Below are 18,326 nucleotides of genomic sequence, written 5' to 3'. Positions count from 1 at the left end.
TAGCTCAGCTGGTAGAGAATCTGCCTGCAATTCTTTGTAGAAGGAGAGTAGGAGAGTCCTACTCCTACCTCCTACTGAAGTAGGAGACTTTGGTTCAGTTCCTGTGTTGGGAACATCCCCTGAAGAAGAGATAGGCTACTCACTCCAGTATTCTTGGATTTCCAACAGTGCCTCTGAGAATTCACCAGCATTGAGGCAGACCTGGGTTCGAACCCTGGGTTGAGAAGATCCCCTGGAGAAGGACATGGCAAACCACTCCAATATTCTTTCCTGGAGTGTCCCCATGGACAGAGGATCCTGGGGGGCAACAGTCCCTAGGGCCACAAAGAGTCAGACATGACTGAGCAACTAAGCACACAGCACAGTGATTAAGCACACAACACAGCACTCTGCATCTAAGTTAAATAAACAGGGTGACAATATTCAGACTTGACATGCTTCTTTCTCAGTTTGGAACCTGTCCATTGTTCCACCTCTGGCTCTAACTATTGTTTCTTGATATGCATACAGGTTCCTCAGGAGGCAGGTTAAGGTGTTCTGGTATTCCCATCTCTTGAAGAATTTTCCACAGTTTGTTTTGATCCATACAGTCAAAGCCTTTAGCATAGTCAGTGAAGCAGAAATAAATGTGTTTTCTGGAATTCTCTTGTTTTTTCTTTGATCCAACAGATATTGTTATTTTAACCTCTGTTCCCTTGCCTTTTCTAAATCTACCTGGTACATCTGGAAGTTTGTGGTTCCTGTATTTTTGAAGCTTAGCTTGAGGATTTTGAGCATTACCTTCCTAGCCTGTAAAATGAACACAATTGTGCTGTAGTTTGAATGTTATTTGGCATTGCCCTTCTTTGAGATTGGAATGAAAACTGAACTTTCTAAGTTCTGTGGCCACTGCTGATTTTTCTAAATTTTTTGGTGTGGTGAGTGTCTTTTATTGTGCTCATCTTTGCATGAAATCTTCCCTCAGTATCTCTAATTTTCTTGAAGTGATCTCTAGTCTTTACCATTCTATTGTTTCCTTCCCTGCATTGTTCACTTAAGAAGTCTTTCTTATCTCTCCTTGATATTCTTTGGAACTCTGCATTTAGTTGGGTATATCCTTCCCATTCTCCTTTGCCTTTCACTTCCCTTCTTTTATCATCTATTTGTAAGGGCCCCTCAGGCCACCATATTGCCTTCTTGCATTTCTTTTCCTTGGGGGTGGTTTTAGTCATCACCTCCTGTAGTGTTAGAAACCTCTGTCCATAGATTTTTTTAGGCACTCTGCCTATCAGATCTAATGCCTTGAGTCTATTTGTCACTTCCACTGTATAATCATAAGGGATTTGATTTCGGTCATAACTGAATGGTCTAGTTTTTTCCCCTACTTTCTTCAATTAAAGCCTGAATTTAGCAATAAGAAGCTCATGATCTGAGCCATAGTCAGCTCCTGGTCTTGTTTTTGCTGAATATATAGAGCTTCTCCATCTTTGGGTACAAAGAATATAATCAATCTGGTATCAATATTGACTATCTGGTGATGTCCATGTGTAGTCATTTCTTGTGTTGTTGGAAGAGGGTGTTTGATATGACTAGTGCATTCTCTAAGCAAAACTCTGTTAGCCTTTGACCTACTTCAATTTATATTCCAAGACCAAACATGCCTGTTATTCCAGGTATGTCTTGACTTCCTATGTTTGCATCCCAGTCCCCTATGATGAGAAGGACACCTTTTTTTGTTTGTTTGTTTTTGGTGTTAGTTCTAGAAGGTCTTGTAGGTCTTCATAGAACCATTAACTTAATTTTCTTTGGCATTAGGGCTTGGGACATAAACTTCGATTTCTGTGACGTTGAATGTCTTGCCTTGAAAAGGAACCGAGATCATTCTGTCACTTTTAAGGTTGTACCCAAATACTGTGTTTTGTTTATTTGTTTGGTTGGTTTTTGCTATGAGGGCTATTCCATTTCTTCTAAGGGATTTTTTGCCCATTTTAGTAGATATAATGGTTACCTGAATTAAAGGCACCCATTTCTGTTCATTTTAGCTCACTGATTCCTAAAATAATCAATGGTCCCTCTTGTCATCTCCTGTTTGACCACTTTCAATTTATCTTGATTCATGGACATAACATTCCAGGTTCCTATGCAATAATGTTTTTTTTTATCAAATCAAACTTTACTTTTACCACCAGACATATACCCTACTGGGCATCATTTTCACTTTGGTTCAGCCTCTTCATTTCTTCTGGCCTTATTTCCCCACTCTTCTCCTGTGGCACTCTCTGATCTGGGGGTTTCATCTTTCAGTGTCATACCTTTTTGTCTTTTCATACTGTTCATGAGGTTCTCAAGGCAAGAATCCTGAAGTGGCTTGCCATTTCCTTCTCCAGTGCACCATGTTTGTCATAACTCTCCACCATGACCTGTCAGTCTTGGGTGGCCTTACATGGCATGGTTCATATTTTCATTGAGTTACATAAGGCTGTGACACATGTAATCATGTTGGTTTGTTTTCTGCCATTGTGATTTTTATTCTGTCTACCCTCTGACAAACCTAAACAGTGCTTTAAAAAACAGAGACATCTCTTTGCTGACAAATGTCTGTATAGTCAAAGCTATTTTTTTTTTTTTTTTCCTGCAATCATGCATGGATGTGAGAGTTGGGCCGTAAAGAAAGCTGAGTGCTGAAAATTTGATGCTTTTGAATTGTGGTGCTGGAAAAGATTCTTGATAGTCCTTTGGACAGCAAGGTAATCAAAGCAGTCAATCTGAAAGGAAATCAACTCTGAATACTCATTGGAAGGACTGACGCTGAAGCTGAAGCTCCAATAATTTGTCCCCCAGATGCAAAGAGCCAACTCAATGGAAAAGACCCTGATGCTTGGAATTATTGAAGGCAGAAGGAGAACTGAACAACAGAAGATAATATGGTTAGATGGCATCACTGATTCAATGGACATGAGTTTGAGCAAACTCTGGAAGATATTGAAGGACAAGGAAGCCTGGTGTGTTGCAGTCCATGGGCTCATAAACAGGTGGACATTAGTGACTGAACAACAACAATTAGAGAAAATAGATGTTGAAAAATTAGTTTTATTATTATTATATTGAGAAGAGGTTATATTCTAATGAATTTAAATTACCAATTTGTCTTATGCCAGTACACATTGCATAGTGCAGGGGATAAAATATGAGTATTATAATGCTTTGCTTGTAATTTTAATTAAAACACCTCTGAGAACTGAGACCTCAAGGAGATAAAGACAATACCATGACAACAGAATCCTCAATCTTTCAAAGGAAAAATAATACAATAAAATTCATTCAACTCAAGCCATAAGATTTCTGCTTGGATTATCTAAAGAATTGTTCTGATTATAAGTTTAAGAGAAAAACTAGAAATGAGATATATTTCCTCTTTCTCCTGCTGGTAAATTTCATTTGAAATGTATGATTTTGCCTCTAGTAACTTTTATTCAAATCACCTGGCTTTCAAACAGGTAAAATAGTTAATAATCAGTTAATGTCATGGAAAGTGGTCAAAATTTAAAAGACAGCAAGGAAACTGAATAAATATTCCCAATCTTCAGGAAAAAATCAGATGAAGAAATAACCACCTGGTTATTGTCAACAGTGACCTAATCTATCTTTGGCTCCCAGTGGCTCAGTGGTAATGTGTCGCCCTGCCAATGTAGGAGATGCAGGAGATGTGGGTTCAATTCTTGAGTCAGGAAGATGCCCTGGAGGAGGAAATGGTGACCTACTCCAGTATTCTTGCCTGGAGAATCCCATGGACAGAGGATCCTTGAAGACTATAGTCCATGGAGTCACAAAAACTCAGACATGATTTAGTGACTGAGCAATCTATCTTTGCTCATATGTATAGAACATTGAACACTTAATGGATGTGTTAACCAGAATTATTATATATTACAAAGCTGAAGTAATTCACTGTATATCCAGAGAATGGTAATTCTAAGAGAGGGAATCATATAGAAAGAGAGAGGGTTTGGGGATAAATATGTAATACTCTTTCATTCTAGTGTCAAACCATTAAAGTAAGAATATAATATGTTAACTCCATTTATTTGCAGAATAGGTTTTGCCGGAGATAGTATTGAGAAGGATATACTCATTATATTGTGGTGGCAAAAATCATTCAGTAGGAAAATGTAGAAGGTACGGTTGGTGAACAAACTACAGAGAGCAATTCTTTTAATTCTTTCTTTTTCTTCGATGTGGTTTTTACTTCAATTTTACTTTTATCATCAACACTGATATCAAAGAATGTGGAAGAACACTAAAACTTACTAACATTTGAAGCTATAATGCTTTTGGACATAGTTTTAAAACTGGTTAGTGATGAGGACTGTAATTTCTAATACCAATTGACACTTCCTCCTCCACCTTTCATTCATCCAAAGGGTTCTGGGCTCCAATTTGCTCTTAGGTATTGTTGAAGGCTATCTTTAAAAATAGCTGATAGTCATATCACCCTCAGCAGGGTTTGGCCTTCAATGGGTAGCAAGTGGAAACAGACCTACAAGTACTAAGCAAGAAGAAACTGTTTGGCTTTAGAAAACATCTGTAAGTAGCTCAGGTAAAGTCAAAGAATGTTCATCCTCTAAAAAAAGAGCTATACCATTTAATAGAAAAATCTGTAATCACTTTTTAAAATCCAGATGCATATGAGAATTCTCTTGGAATATTTTGAAAAATACAAATGCCCAGGAAATGCTAATTTTTTTTTCTTTTTGCCAGAGCTCCAGATATGTTTCTAATGAGCAATCATGTTTTAAAAAAACTGGACTATATGATAAATTTTTACTTTTATCTAGTTTATTTTTCTATATCTTATTCAGTGCTCCCATTTCATTTAGCTTATGTTCTCAAACTTTTCCATATCTTTGTTGTTGTTGTTGTTGTTCTTTCTCAAGCCATCAAGTATGGTAGAAAAGCTAGTAGAAAAATGTATATATATATATATATACATAGTATAAAAATGTATATATGTGTGTATATATATATACACATTATATACATAATATATATATGTATACATAAACTATGTATATATGTTTTAATATATAAATATAGTTATATGTGTATATATAAACATTATATATAGACATATATAACGTATATATATAAACATTATATATATATTATATATATGTATATATAAACTCTATGTATTTATATATGTATATATAAATATATATATGTATGCTAGTAGAAAAGCTAGTAGAAAAATGTATATATACACATTATATATTTATGTATATATAAACATATACAATATATATATTTTAAAACTTATGAATTTTTGCCTAACTAAAATATTATGACATTTTGATTCTACTTGTTTGACTTAGTATGAATAGAATGCTAGATTTCTAATTAAAAAATAGATATGCTACAAGCAACAAAGGTTCACTGTATAGCATCGGGAATTATAGTCAGTATCTTGTAATAGCTTATTATGAAAAACAGTTTCAAAAATAATATATGTTTCTGTATAACCAAATCACCTTGCTCTGCACCTGAAACATTGTAAGTCAATTATGCCTCAATAAATATATATATATATATATTTAAAAAGGACTATATGGGGATATTTTACTTTTAGTTAGTTTGTTTCACTTTTTCTGTTTCATATTCAGTGCTCCCATTTCATTTAGTTTATATTTTCCAACTTATCCATCTCTTTTTCTGATGCTTTTCTGAAGTCTTTATCAAACATAGTAGTAGAAAAACTTTTGTGTACATATAATATACACATATATATATTTTAGAAAACTTCTGAATTTTTACCTAGTTAAAAAATGTATGACATTTTGATTCCATTTGTTTGACTTAATATAAATAGAATGCTAGATTTCTAATTTAAAAATATATAGATATACACAACAAGCAACAATGATTTACTGTATAGGACAGGGAACTATAGTCAATCTTGTTATCAAGTATAATGGAAAACAATTTCAAAAATACCATATATGCATATGTATAATTGAATCATATAAACAAAAAAGAGTTACACTCTGAAATTTAGTAATGTATGCTTCCCTGGTGGCTCAGAGGTTAAAGCACCTGCCTGCAATGCAGGAGACCTGGGTTTGATCCCTGGGTTGGGAAGATCCCCTGGAGAAGGAAATGGCAACCCACTCCAGTATTTTTGCCTGGAGAATCCCATGGATGGAGGAGCCTGGTGGGCTACAGTCCACGGGGTTGCAAAGAGTCGGACACGACTGACCAAATTTACTTTACTTTACTTTTATTTTATGTTTTTTGCCAGTTTTTCAAAATATCTTATAACATCTAATAAAAACATATGATACAAATTTTTAAATATATTTAAATGTAAGATATGATTAATATAAATTAACTATAAATCTATTATATTAAAAAGAAACTAACCTCAATGACTTATTTCCTACTGTTGACAAATTTAGAAATCAGTGCACTAAAATACACAAGAATGGGTTAATTTAATTCAAATGACCATTATATCATTATATCTGAAGCAGAAGATATTAAGAAGATGTGACAAGAATATACAGAAGAACAGTAAAAAGGAGATCATAATGATCCAGATAATCATGATGGTGTGATCACTCATCAAGAGCCAGACATCCTGGAGTGTTAAATCAAGTGAGACTTAGGAAACATCACTTTGAGCAAAGCTAGTGGAGGTAATGGAATTCCAGCTGAGTTATTACAAGTCCCAAAAGATGATTCTGTGAAAGTGAGGCACTCAATATGCCAGGAAATTTGGAAAACACAGCAGTGTCCACGGGACTGGAAAAGGTCAGTTTTCTTTCCAATCCCAAAGAAAGATCACACCAAAGAATACTCAAACTTCCACACAACTGCACTCATCTCACATGCTAGCAAAGTAATGAACAAAATTCTCCAAGCCAGGTTTCAGCAATACCTGAACCATGAACTTACAGATGTTCAAGTTGGATTTAGAAAAGGCAGAGGAACCAGAGATCAAATGACCAGCATCCATTGAGTCATAGGAAAGACAAGAAAATTCTAAAAAAACATCTACTTCTGCTTCATTGACTATACTAAAGCCTTTGACTGTGTGGATCACAGCAAACTGTGGAAAATTGTTCAAGAGATGGGAATACCAGACCACCTGAACTGCCTCCTGAGAAATCTGTATGAATGTCAAGAAGCAACAATTAAAACTGGGCATGGAACAATAGACTGGTTCAAAATTGGGAAACAGTACATCAAGGATGTATATTGTCACCCTGCTTATTTAACTTATATGCAGAGTATATCATGCAAAATGCTGGGCTGGATGAAGCACAAGCTGGAACCAAGATTTCCAGGAAAGATATCAATAAACTTAGATATATAGATGGCACCACCCTATGGCAGAAAGTGAAGAACTAAGAACCTCTTAATGAAAGTGAAAAAGGAGAGTGAAAAAGCTGGCTTAAAACTCAGCTTTCAAAAAACTAAGATCATGGCATCTGGTCTCATCACTTCATGGCAGTTAGATGGGGAGACAACAGGAACAGTGAGAGACTTTATTTTCTAGGATTCCAAAATCACTACAGATAGTGACTGCAGCCATGAAATTAATAGGCACTTGCTCCTTAGAAGAAAAGCTGTGATAAACTTCAACCGCATATTAAAAAGCAGAGATATTTCTTTGCCGCCAAAGGTCTTTCTAGTCAAAGCGATGGTTTTTCCAGTAGTCATGTATGGATTCAAGAGTTGGAACATAAAGAAAGCTGAATGCCAAAGAATTGTTGCTTTTGAACTCTGGTGTTGGAAAAGACTCTTGAGAATCCCTTTGACTGTAAGGAGATCAAACCAGTCCACCTAAAGTATATCAGTCCTGAGTATTCATGGGAAGGACTGATGCTGAAGCTGAAGCTCCAGTGCTTTGGCCACCTGATGTGAAGAACTGACTCTTTGGAAAAGATCCTGATGTTGAAAAAGATTGAGGGCAGGAAGAAAGGGGAATGACAGAGGATGAGATGGTTGGATGGCATCACCAACTCAGTTGACATGGGTTTAAGCAAACTTCGCAAATTGGTGATGGACAGGGAAGCCTGGCATGCTGCAGTCCATGGGGTCATAAAGAGTTGGACATGACTGAGCAATTGAACTGAATTTTACTGAACTGAACTGTGATGGTATTTGCTGTGGAAAAGCTCAGATTATTACACATGAATTTAGCTGAGAACTACAGATCTGTGCAGAAGATCCCCAGGAGATCTTCTCTTGGGAAATAAGACTGACCTCCTATGACAGAAATGAACACTGATGATTCACAAATATTCATTTTATGGGTTGGATTTCCTCTTCAAAATATATATTCTCACCCCAATACCCCTGTATATGACTGTACTTGGGAATAGAATTGTGGAAGATGTAATTAGTTAAGTTGAAGTGATGTTGAAGTATCATTGACCCTTAACTGAATATGACTTGTGTTTTTATGAGAAGAAAGAAATTTGGACCCAGAGAAGCACAAAAGCAAGACAATATGGACAATGTGAAGAGACAAAGAAGAGGTCCATTTGAGGTTGATAGGAGAGATTGGAATTATGCTGCTGAAAGCCATGAACATTTACTGTTACCAGAAGCTGGAAGAAGGAAGGAAAGACCCTCCTGTAGAGTTTTTTATTTTTTTTTTTATTTTATTTTTTTAATTTTATTTTATTTTTAAACTTTACATAATTGTATTAGTTTTGCCAAACATCAAAATGAATCCACCACAGGTATACATGTGTTCCCCATCCTGAACCCTCCTCCCTCCTCCCTCCCCATACCATCCCTCTGGGTCGTCCCAGTGCACTAGCCCCAAGCATCCAGTATCGTGCATCGAACCTGGACTGGCAACTCGTTTCTTACATGATATTTTACATGTTACAATGTCATTCTCCCAAATCTTCCCACCCTCTCCCTCTCCCACAGAGTCCATAAGACTGTTCTATACATCAGTGTCTCTTTTGCTGTCTCGTACACAGGGTTATTGTTACCATCTTTCTAAATTCCATATATATGTGTTAGAATACTGTATTTATGTTTTTCCTTCTGGCTTACTTCACTCTGTATAATAGGCTCCAGTTTCATCCACCTCATTAGAACTGATTCAAATGTATTCTTTTTAATGGCTGAGTAATACTCCATTGTGTATATGTACCACAGCTTTCTTATCCATTCATCTGCTGATGGACATCTAGGTTGCTTCCATGTCTTGGCTATTATAAACAGTGCTGCGATGAACATTGGGGTACACGTGTCTCTTTCCCTTCTGGTTTCCTCAGTGTGTATGCCCAGCAGTGAGGTTGCTGGATCATAAGGCAGTTCTATTTCCAGTTTTTTAAGGAATCTCCACACTGCTGTCCATAGTGGCTGTACTAGTTTGCATTCCCACCAACAGTGTAAGAGGGTTCCCTTTTCTCCACACCCTCTCCAGCATTTATTATTTGTAGACTTTTGGATCGCAGCCATTCTGACTGGTGTGAAATGGTACCTCATAGTGGTTTTGATTTGCATTTCTCTGATAATGAGTGATGTTGAGCATCTTTTCATGTGTTTGTTAGCCATCTGTATGTCTTTTTTGGAGAAATGTCTATTTAGTTCTTTGGCCCATTTTTTGATTGGGTCGTTTATTTTTCTGGAGTTGAGCTGTAGTAGTTGCTTGTATATTTTTGAGATTAGTTGTTTGTCGGTTGTTTCATTTGCTATTATTTTCTCCCATTCTGAAGGCTGTCTTTTCACCTTGCTAATAGTTTCCTTTGATGTGCAGAAGCTTTTAAGGTTAATTAGGTCCCATTTGTTTATTTTTGCTTTTATTTCCAATATTCTGGGAGGTGGGTCATAGAGGATCCTGCTGTCATGTATGTCGGAGAGTGTTTTGCCTATGTTCTCCTCTAGGAGTTTTATAGTTTCTGGTCTTATGTTTAGATCTTTAATCCATTTTTAGTTTATTTTTGTGTATGGTGTTAGAAAGTGGTCCAGTTTCATTCTTTTACAAGTGGTTGACCAGATTTCCCAGCACCACTTGTTAAAGAGATTGTCTTTAATCCATTGTATATTCTTGCCTCCTTTGTCGAAGATAAGGTGTCCATATGTGCGTGGATTTATCTCTGGGCTTTCTATTTTATTCCATTGATCAATATTTCTGTCTTTGTGCCAGTACCATACTGTCTTGATAACTGTGGCTTTGTAGTAGAGCCTGAAGTCAGGTAGGTTGATTCCTCCAGTTCCATTCTTCTTTCTCAAGATCGCTTTGGCTATTCGAGGTTTTTTGTATTTCCATACAAATTGTGAAATTATTTGTTCTAGCTCTGTGAAGAATACTGTTGGTAGCTTGATAGGGATTGCGTTGAATCTATAAATTGCTTTGGGTAGTATACTCATTTTCACTATATTGATTCTTCCAATCCATGAACATGGTATATTTCTCCATCTATTAGTGTCCTCTTTGATTTCTTTCACCAGTGTTTTATAGTTTTCTATATATAGGTCTTTAGTTTCTTTAGGTAGATATATTCCTAAGTATTTTATTCTTTCTGTAGATCTCAATTACAGGAGAAAAACTATTAAAAATTCCAACATATGGAGGCTGAACAACACGCTGCTGAATAACCAACAAATCACAGAAGAAATCAAAAAAGAAATCAAAATTTGCGTAGAAACGAATGAAAATGAAAACACAACAACCCAAAACCTGTGGGACACGGTAAAAGCAGTCCTAAGGGGAAAGTTCATAGCAATACAGGCACACCTCAAGAAACAAGAAAAAAGTCAAATAAATAACCTAACTCTACACCTAAAGCAACTAGAAAAGGAAGAAATGAAGAACCCCAGGGTTAGTAGAAGGAAAGAAATCTTAAAAATTAGAGCAGAAATAAATGCAAAAGAAACAAAAGAGACCATAGCAAAAATCAACAAAACCAAAAGCTGGTTCTTTGAAAGGATAAATAAAATTGACAAACCATTAGCCAGACTCATCAAGAAACAAAGGGAGAAAAATCAAATCAACAAAATTAGAAACGAAAATGGAGAGATCACAACAGACAACACAGAAATACAAAGGATCATAAGAGACTACTATCAACAATTATATGCCAATAAAATGGACAACGTGGAAGAAATGGACAAGTTCTTAGAAAAGTACAACTTTCCAAAACTGGACCAGGAAGAAATAGAAAATCTTAACAGACCCATCACAAGCATGGAAATTGAAACTGTAATCAAAAATCTTCCAGCAAACAAAAGCCCCGGTCCAGACGGCTTCACAGCTGAATTCTACCAAAAATTTAGAGAAGAGCTAACACCTATCCTGCTCAAACTCTTCCAGAAAATTGCAGAGGAAGGTAAACTTCCAAACTCATTCTATGAAGCCACCATCACCCTAATACCAAAACCTGACAAAGATCCCACAAAAAAAGAAAACTACAGGCCAATATCACTGATGAACATAGATGCAAAAATCCTTAACAAAATTCTAGCAATCAGAATCCAACAACACATTAAAAAGATCATACACCATGATCAAGTGGGCTTTATCCCAGGGATGCAAGGATTCTTCAATATCCGCAAATCAATCAATGTAATACACCACATTAACAAATTGAAAAATAAAAACCATATGATTATCTCAATAGATGCAGAGAAAGCCTTTGACAAAATTCAACATCCATTTATGATAAAAACTCTCCAGAAAGCAGGAATAGAAGGAACATACCTCAACATAATAAAAGCTATATATGACAAACCCACTGCAAACATTATCCTCAATGGTGAAAAATTGAAAGCATTTCCTCTAAAGTCAGGAACAAGACAAGGGTGCCCACTTTCACCATTACTATTCAACATAGTTTTGGAAGTTTTGGCCACAGCAATCAGAGCAGAAAAAGAAATAAAAGGAATCCAAATTGGAAAAGAAGAAGTAAAACTCTCACTATTTGCAGATGACATGATCCTCTACATAGAAAACCCTAAAGAGTCCACCAGAAAATTACTAGAAATAATCAATGACTACAGTAAAGTTGCAGGATATAAAATCAACACACAGAAATCCCTTGCATTCCTATACACTAATAATGAGAAAACAGAAAGAGAAATTAAGGAAACAATTCCATTCACCATTGTAGAGGTTTTTAAAGGAACACGATCCTATCAACACCTTGAATTGGGAATTCTAGATTTCAAACTGCAAAGAATATACATTTCTCTAACAAAGCACTCAGTTTATAGTGCTCTATTATGGTGATCTTACAAAATAAAGCCACTTTATGGTACTGCATTATCTTTGTGATATTCAAGTTCCTGTGCTGGTTTCATGAGTTCATATAAGAGAGAGCAAAAGTGTATTTCAGGGAGAAAATACTTCATTTTTTTTTTTTACTTGTATCTGAGGTGTAGAAAGTGGCACTGCCATTGATAAATACAAAATCAATTTACATTGGTATAATGCATATTACACAAAATGTAGAATTATCAGTAATCCTTATATTCTGAAACCTTCTGGTATTGATTTAATGTCTATTTCTAAGTGGTCTAGTAGAACACCTGTAACACAAAGTTTATGATAATTTTCATATTATCATTCTGGTGATTTTTGTTTTTAAATCAACACATGGATAACTATAAACTAGACTTCTGTTTTCTAGTTTTAACATTTGAAGTTTGGATTAGAAAACATAATTTTTTTACAAATGAAAAGATTACAGTAGCCATGTCTCATGCCTTTCAATATATGTAGCATTCTTTATAGATCAAAGTATTCAATCATTGCCGATCTTTGGTTTTCAAAAAATATAGCTTACAGAATCAAAATTGCTGTGTTATACTAGATTTTAGGAGCAATTATCTATTGCATAACTATTTACTCTATTCATCACACAATAATGATATTGTAAAAATATGGAAAAAATATTGTATGTGTTTAACTGAAATATTTTATTTTGCAATTACTTGACATTGTTCAGTAAAATTGTCATGTCCACAAAAAGAAATGAAAGTTTTTAATGAAATATACATTTAGCTGTATTCTGGATGATGGGATACAAGTACTGACCCAATTATTTTTTCTACAAGTGTTTGGCTATAGATTTCCTAGATTTAGATAATACATGTTATGTCTTAATATACTTAATGTATTTATTATAAAATGAACATATAAGTGTTATAACAAACTTGAAAGGTAAATTAAACATAGGGATTTATTGTCAGGTAAAATTACATTAATGAATTAGTTATGGATTTAGAGGGAGGAGAGATCATTATTATTATTATATTCAGATTATTGTAATCTAGTAAATGTTTATAAAAAGGATTGCAAATGCCTTAGATACAGATAAACTGGAGGAGTTTTGACATCTTTGAGTAAATCTTCCAGTTTTTAGATGAATTTTGAGACAGTAACTATAGAGAGTAGTGAAGGAGTAATGATGGAGACTAGCCCTGTCACAGAACACCAAAAAGCAGATGTTCCTGGGCACATTAAAATCTGTGAAGAGAACATAAGCTCAGAGAGAATCCTAGGCAGTCTCTTACTTACATTAAGACCTAGGCAATGGCAGTCTGTTGCTGAGAAGATGCAGCAGATTTGAGAGAGAATAGCTTGAGGGTACCCAGGATGAACTGAATATGAAGGTAGAACAGGAGAAAAAAGATAAAACTTCCAGGCACTCAGATCCCAAGCTCTGCTAAGGGGAGGGTTGAAATTCCATCCTCAAATTAATTAAATTACTTTCAAATTTGAATTTAATGTAAGAACAGAGACTAGACCATGATCAACCATAGAATAGATCAAACAAAAACCAGACCAAGCACAACAAACTAGATTGACTCAGCAACCTCTTTTTCATGGTGCCAGTCTGAACGAAAAAGAGGCATGCACTTGCATAGACAAAAATTATGTACTTTATTATTTCCAGTTCTTTTTCACATAATGCCTGTGTTCAACCAGAATTATGAGGGAAAAAAAAGTGTGATGAGTCATTAAAAGGCAAAATGATCAGTAGAAACAGAAGCACTCATGTTGAAATTATCAAAGATGAACTTTAAAACAGTAAGTACAATAAAGGATATAACAAAGAATGTGTATAAAAAAATAATATAAAATTAGCAACTTTGGTTAAAAATTCTAGAATGAGAAAATTGGCATCAGAGATCAAGAATAATTTTGATGAGTTTATTAGCAGAATGGATACAGCACAAAAAAGAATTAGTGAATGTGAGGACAGAACATTGAAATTATCTAAAAACGAAAAAGCAAAACAAAAATGGAAAACATAGTATCTGTGAAAAACAAATAAGTCAGCCTAAAATGTGTTTATATGGAGACCTAAAAGCAGCAAAAGAAGAGGAAATGGGGTGAAAAAATATATAGGAAGAAATATTGGCTGAATTTGATGAAAGACATCAAATTACAGTGAAGAAATTCAGATTCAGTGCACCCCACACATGATTAAAACAAATTAAACACACAACATAAAGATAAAGAGAAAATCTTAAAAGTTTCCCGAGATAAAGACTTATTTACAGAAAATAAGGAAAATGGATGAGATGTCATGAGAGAGAATAGAGTGAAGGCAGAAAGCAAATGCAAATGTGTTTTGGAAGTGCTGAGTAAAATGAAGAAAAAGAATAAAAGGGAAGGGAGAGAAGAAAAAGCAACTTACATACTTGATTTCAAATATGCAAGTTGTTAAAATAAAGTGATTTGAAAATCCCCCAAGTAACCAAACCAGTTGAGCCCCGAAGCAAAATTGCTGCTGCTGCCGCTTAGTTACTTCAGTCGTGTCCGATTCTGTGTGACCCTAAAAACTGTAGCCCACCTGGCTCCTATGTCCATGGAATTGTCCAGGCAAGAATATTGGAATGGGTTGCCATGCCCTCTTCCAGGGGACTTACCAACCCAGGTATCGAACCCAGGTCCACTGCATTGCAGGTGGATTCTTTACCAGCTGAGCTACCAGGGAAGTCCCTTGAGGAAAATTAAACCTACCTTGTTTTATGAACATTAGGGAAACTTTGGTTATTCCTTGTTCCTCTGATGGCCAAAAAATGTTATCTTCCTAAAATGGTATAAGATAATCATTTAAACGCCCAACTCCACAAATGGAAACCCTCATTGTAATCCAATTTTTGTAAAAGATAAACAACTTTCTCATTTTCACTTTATAGACTATCCTGTAACATTTTGGCCCTCACCTTCACATCAGTTTTGAATTTGAAGACTCTCAGTTTGGAAATTGTATTTTTGTGCACAATTAACTCTTTCTTACTAAACACTACTTAACTGGCCTAGTTTTAATTTTACTGTTTCTGAAGTTTTGACATTGTAAAGGTAGTGTGGTACTGGCTTAAGAAAATTTTCAGGGACTTGGATTTCCTAGAATTCTTAGGTGCAATGTCAAAAACAATTCATAAAAAATAACTAATAAAAAAAGAAAAACAAGCCATCAAAAAAGAAAGACAAGCCACAAATTAGGAGAAATTATTTGCAGATTATATATCTAATAAATGACTTGCATACAGAAAACATAAAAGTATTTTTAAATTAAATAATCAGAGGAAAAAAATCAAGTAAAAAAATCTGCATAGAGATTTGCACAGTCAATAAAGCAGTTGTTAGGAATGGCTATTAAGCACAACAGAAGAGTCATAAGATTTTTAGCAATTATGAAAATAAAAAAGTAAAACAGGATTCCACTTCACACCCAACTACTATAACCATACTCATAAAATACAGACTATAAGTATGTATACAAGTTACAACTTCTTTATGTGTGTGCACTAAGTTGCTTCAGTCATATCTGACACTTTGGGACCCCATGGATTTTAGTTCCCCAGGCTCTTCTGTCCATGGAATTCCCCAGGCAAGAATACTGGAGTAGATTGCCATGCCTTCCTCTAGTGGAACTTCCCAACACAAGGATCGAACGCATGTCTCTTATGTCTCCTACACTGACAGATGGGTTCTTTACCACTAGTGCCTATAATGATGGTTAAAAGGGAATGTTAATTGGATAGCCAGTTTGGAATCTGATAGCTTTTTGAAAATTAAGCAGAAATTTACCATTATGACCCAACAACTCCACACCTGGGAATCAACCAAGAGCAGTTAGGTACCCAAAGGTTTTCATGGGAGCATTTCTCACAATAGCCCCAGATTAGAACCAATCCCAGTGTGCATCACACGATGAAAGTATACGCAAAATGTTTTATATAAACTGAGCACAATTGATCAATAAATAAAGAACAAAATACTAACATAAACAACAAGGATAAACCTCAAGATCATTATCCTAAGTGAAGAAGACAGAGTAGAAGACTACATATTATTTCATTCTTTCATTTTTATGAAACCACCTGAAAAAAAAAGAAAACATAGAAAAACATATGCATAGAGAAAGCATGTAAATGACTGTTTATAGCTAGAGATAGAGACAGAGATTAAGAAATTTTTGATGTTATATCTGTCCTGTCTACAGGAGTAGGGAGTGGCAGCTCATGTGTTGGTTTTTGTCATTTTTTATTATATGCAATATGAAACTCTTGCATTAAGTGGTTTTACTTCTGGAAATGGCACTCTACTTCTGAAGCATGATTCCCACACTGTACAGGCTAAGGATTATTAGAATTGTGTTTGTGTGGTTCCTTGGCTTTCTACTGCTCTCCTGATCTTTCTTTCCATACTGAAATTCTTTTAAAAATCATCCAAATATATATGCACTGCAACATATATCAGTATGAGGTCATTTGCATTAAAAAAAATCTCATCTTATTTGTGAAGCAGGTTTCTTTCAACATATCAAAGCATACGTTCTTGCTGAATCCATATGAGCTCTTTTCAAAGACTCCTTCTAAGCAAAGTACTCTCGTTTAAAAAATGAATATTTCCTATACCCAAGTTAACTTTTTGTGTTGAGCTGAAGTAATAAAAAATATAAGCTCAATGGGAAATTTGGGGAGATATTATATAGCAAATCCAGGAAGATGAAGTAGGAAATGACTCTCTAAGTTTGGTGTATGACATTAATGATGTAGCTCACGGGCTGAGAGGGGCAGTTATTTCTTAGCATTTTGTTATGGGGAAACCAGTGGTGACTTCAATGCTTTATCTGTGAAATATTTAAACAGACTTTGAATTTTTCTATAATAATTACCTTTTAATTACTTAAAAAATGTACAACTTTGCTGCCAAGAAGAAAATTCACCCTCGTGGTAGCCAATGCTTTACCATCACTTCCAATTATAATGTTCATGACTTTGACGAGGTTACTATGAGACATTTGGTCCATCTCCATTGTTACCTTATGACTTAATGGTAGATAATGACAATAGATTTAAGTCTTGCATGTCCAATGGAAAAATAAACTCAGGCCGATTTCAAAGGATTGGCAATGTGTATATATATATATATATATATATATATATATATATATATATTATTGGCCATTATCAAATGCTAAGTGATATGTCCAGACTGTATAGATCTTAAACACAGTTCAAGGTTTTAAAGAAATAAAACTTCCTTTGGGTTGCAATAGTAAGAAAAGATGTAATAGAATATCTAAGCAAGCAGAAACCTAGGAAATTGAGAGGGACTTTGGTGGGGATGGAGGAGAAACTGGCAAACCTCCCCAGTATACTTGCTATGAGAATCCCATGAACTGTATAAAAAGGCAAAAAGATATGACACCCAAAGAGGAACCCTGGGTCTGAAGGTGTCCAATATGCTACTGGGGAATAATGGAGGACAACTACTAATAGCTCCAAGAGAATGAAGCAGTTGGGCCAAAGCAGAAATGATGCCTGGTTGTGGATGTGTCTGGTGGTGAAACTAAAGTCCAATGCTGTGAAGAACAGTATTGCATAGGAATCTGGGATAATGGGTCCATGAATCAAGGTAAGTTGGACATGGTCAAGCAGGAGATACCAAGATTAAACATCAACATCTTAGGAATCAGTGAACTAAAATGGATGAGAATGGGTGAATTTAATTCAGATGACCATTATATATACTATTGTGGGCAAGAATCCCTAGATGAAATTGAATAACCCTTATGATTAACAAAAGACTCTGAAATGCAGTACTTCAGTGTAACCTCAAAAATGACAGAATGATCTCAGTTTGTTTCCAAGGCAAACCATTCAGCATCACAGTAATTCAAATCTATGCCCCAATCACCTATGCTGAAGAAGTTGAAGTTGATCAGTTCTATGAAGACCTCCTAGAACTAACTCTAAAAAAATATATCCTATTCATCATAGGGGATTGGAATGTAAAAGCAGAAAGTCAAGAAATACCTGGAGTAACAGACAAGTTTGGCCTTGGAGTACAAAATGAAGCA

The sequence above is a fragment of the Bos taurus genome, chromosome 24 (genome assembly GCF_002263795.3).
Source record: "Bos taurus isolate L1 Dominette 01449 registration number 42190680 breed Hereford chromosome 24, ARS-UCD2.0, whole genome shotgun sequence".
NCBI lineage: Eukaryota > Metazoa > Chordata > Mammalia > Artiodactyla > Bovidae > Bos > Bos taurus.
Note: the sequence above shows the minus strand (reverse complement) of the source record.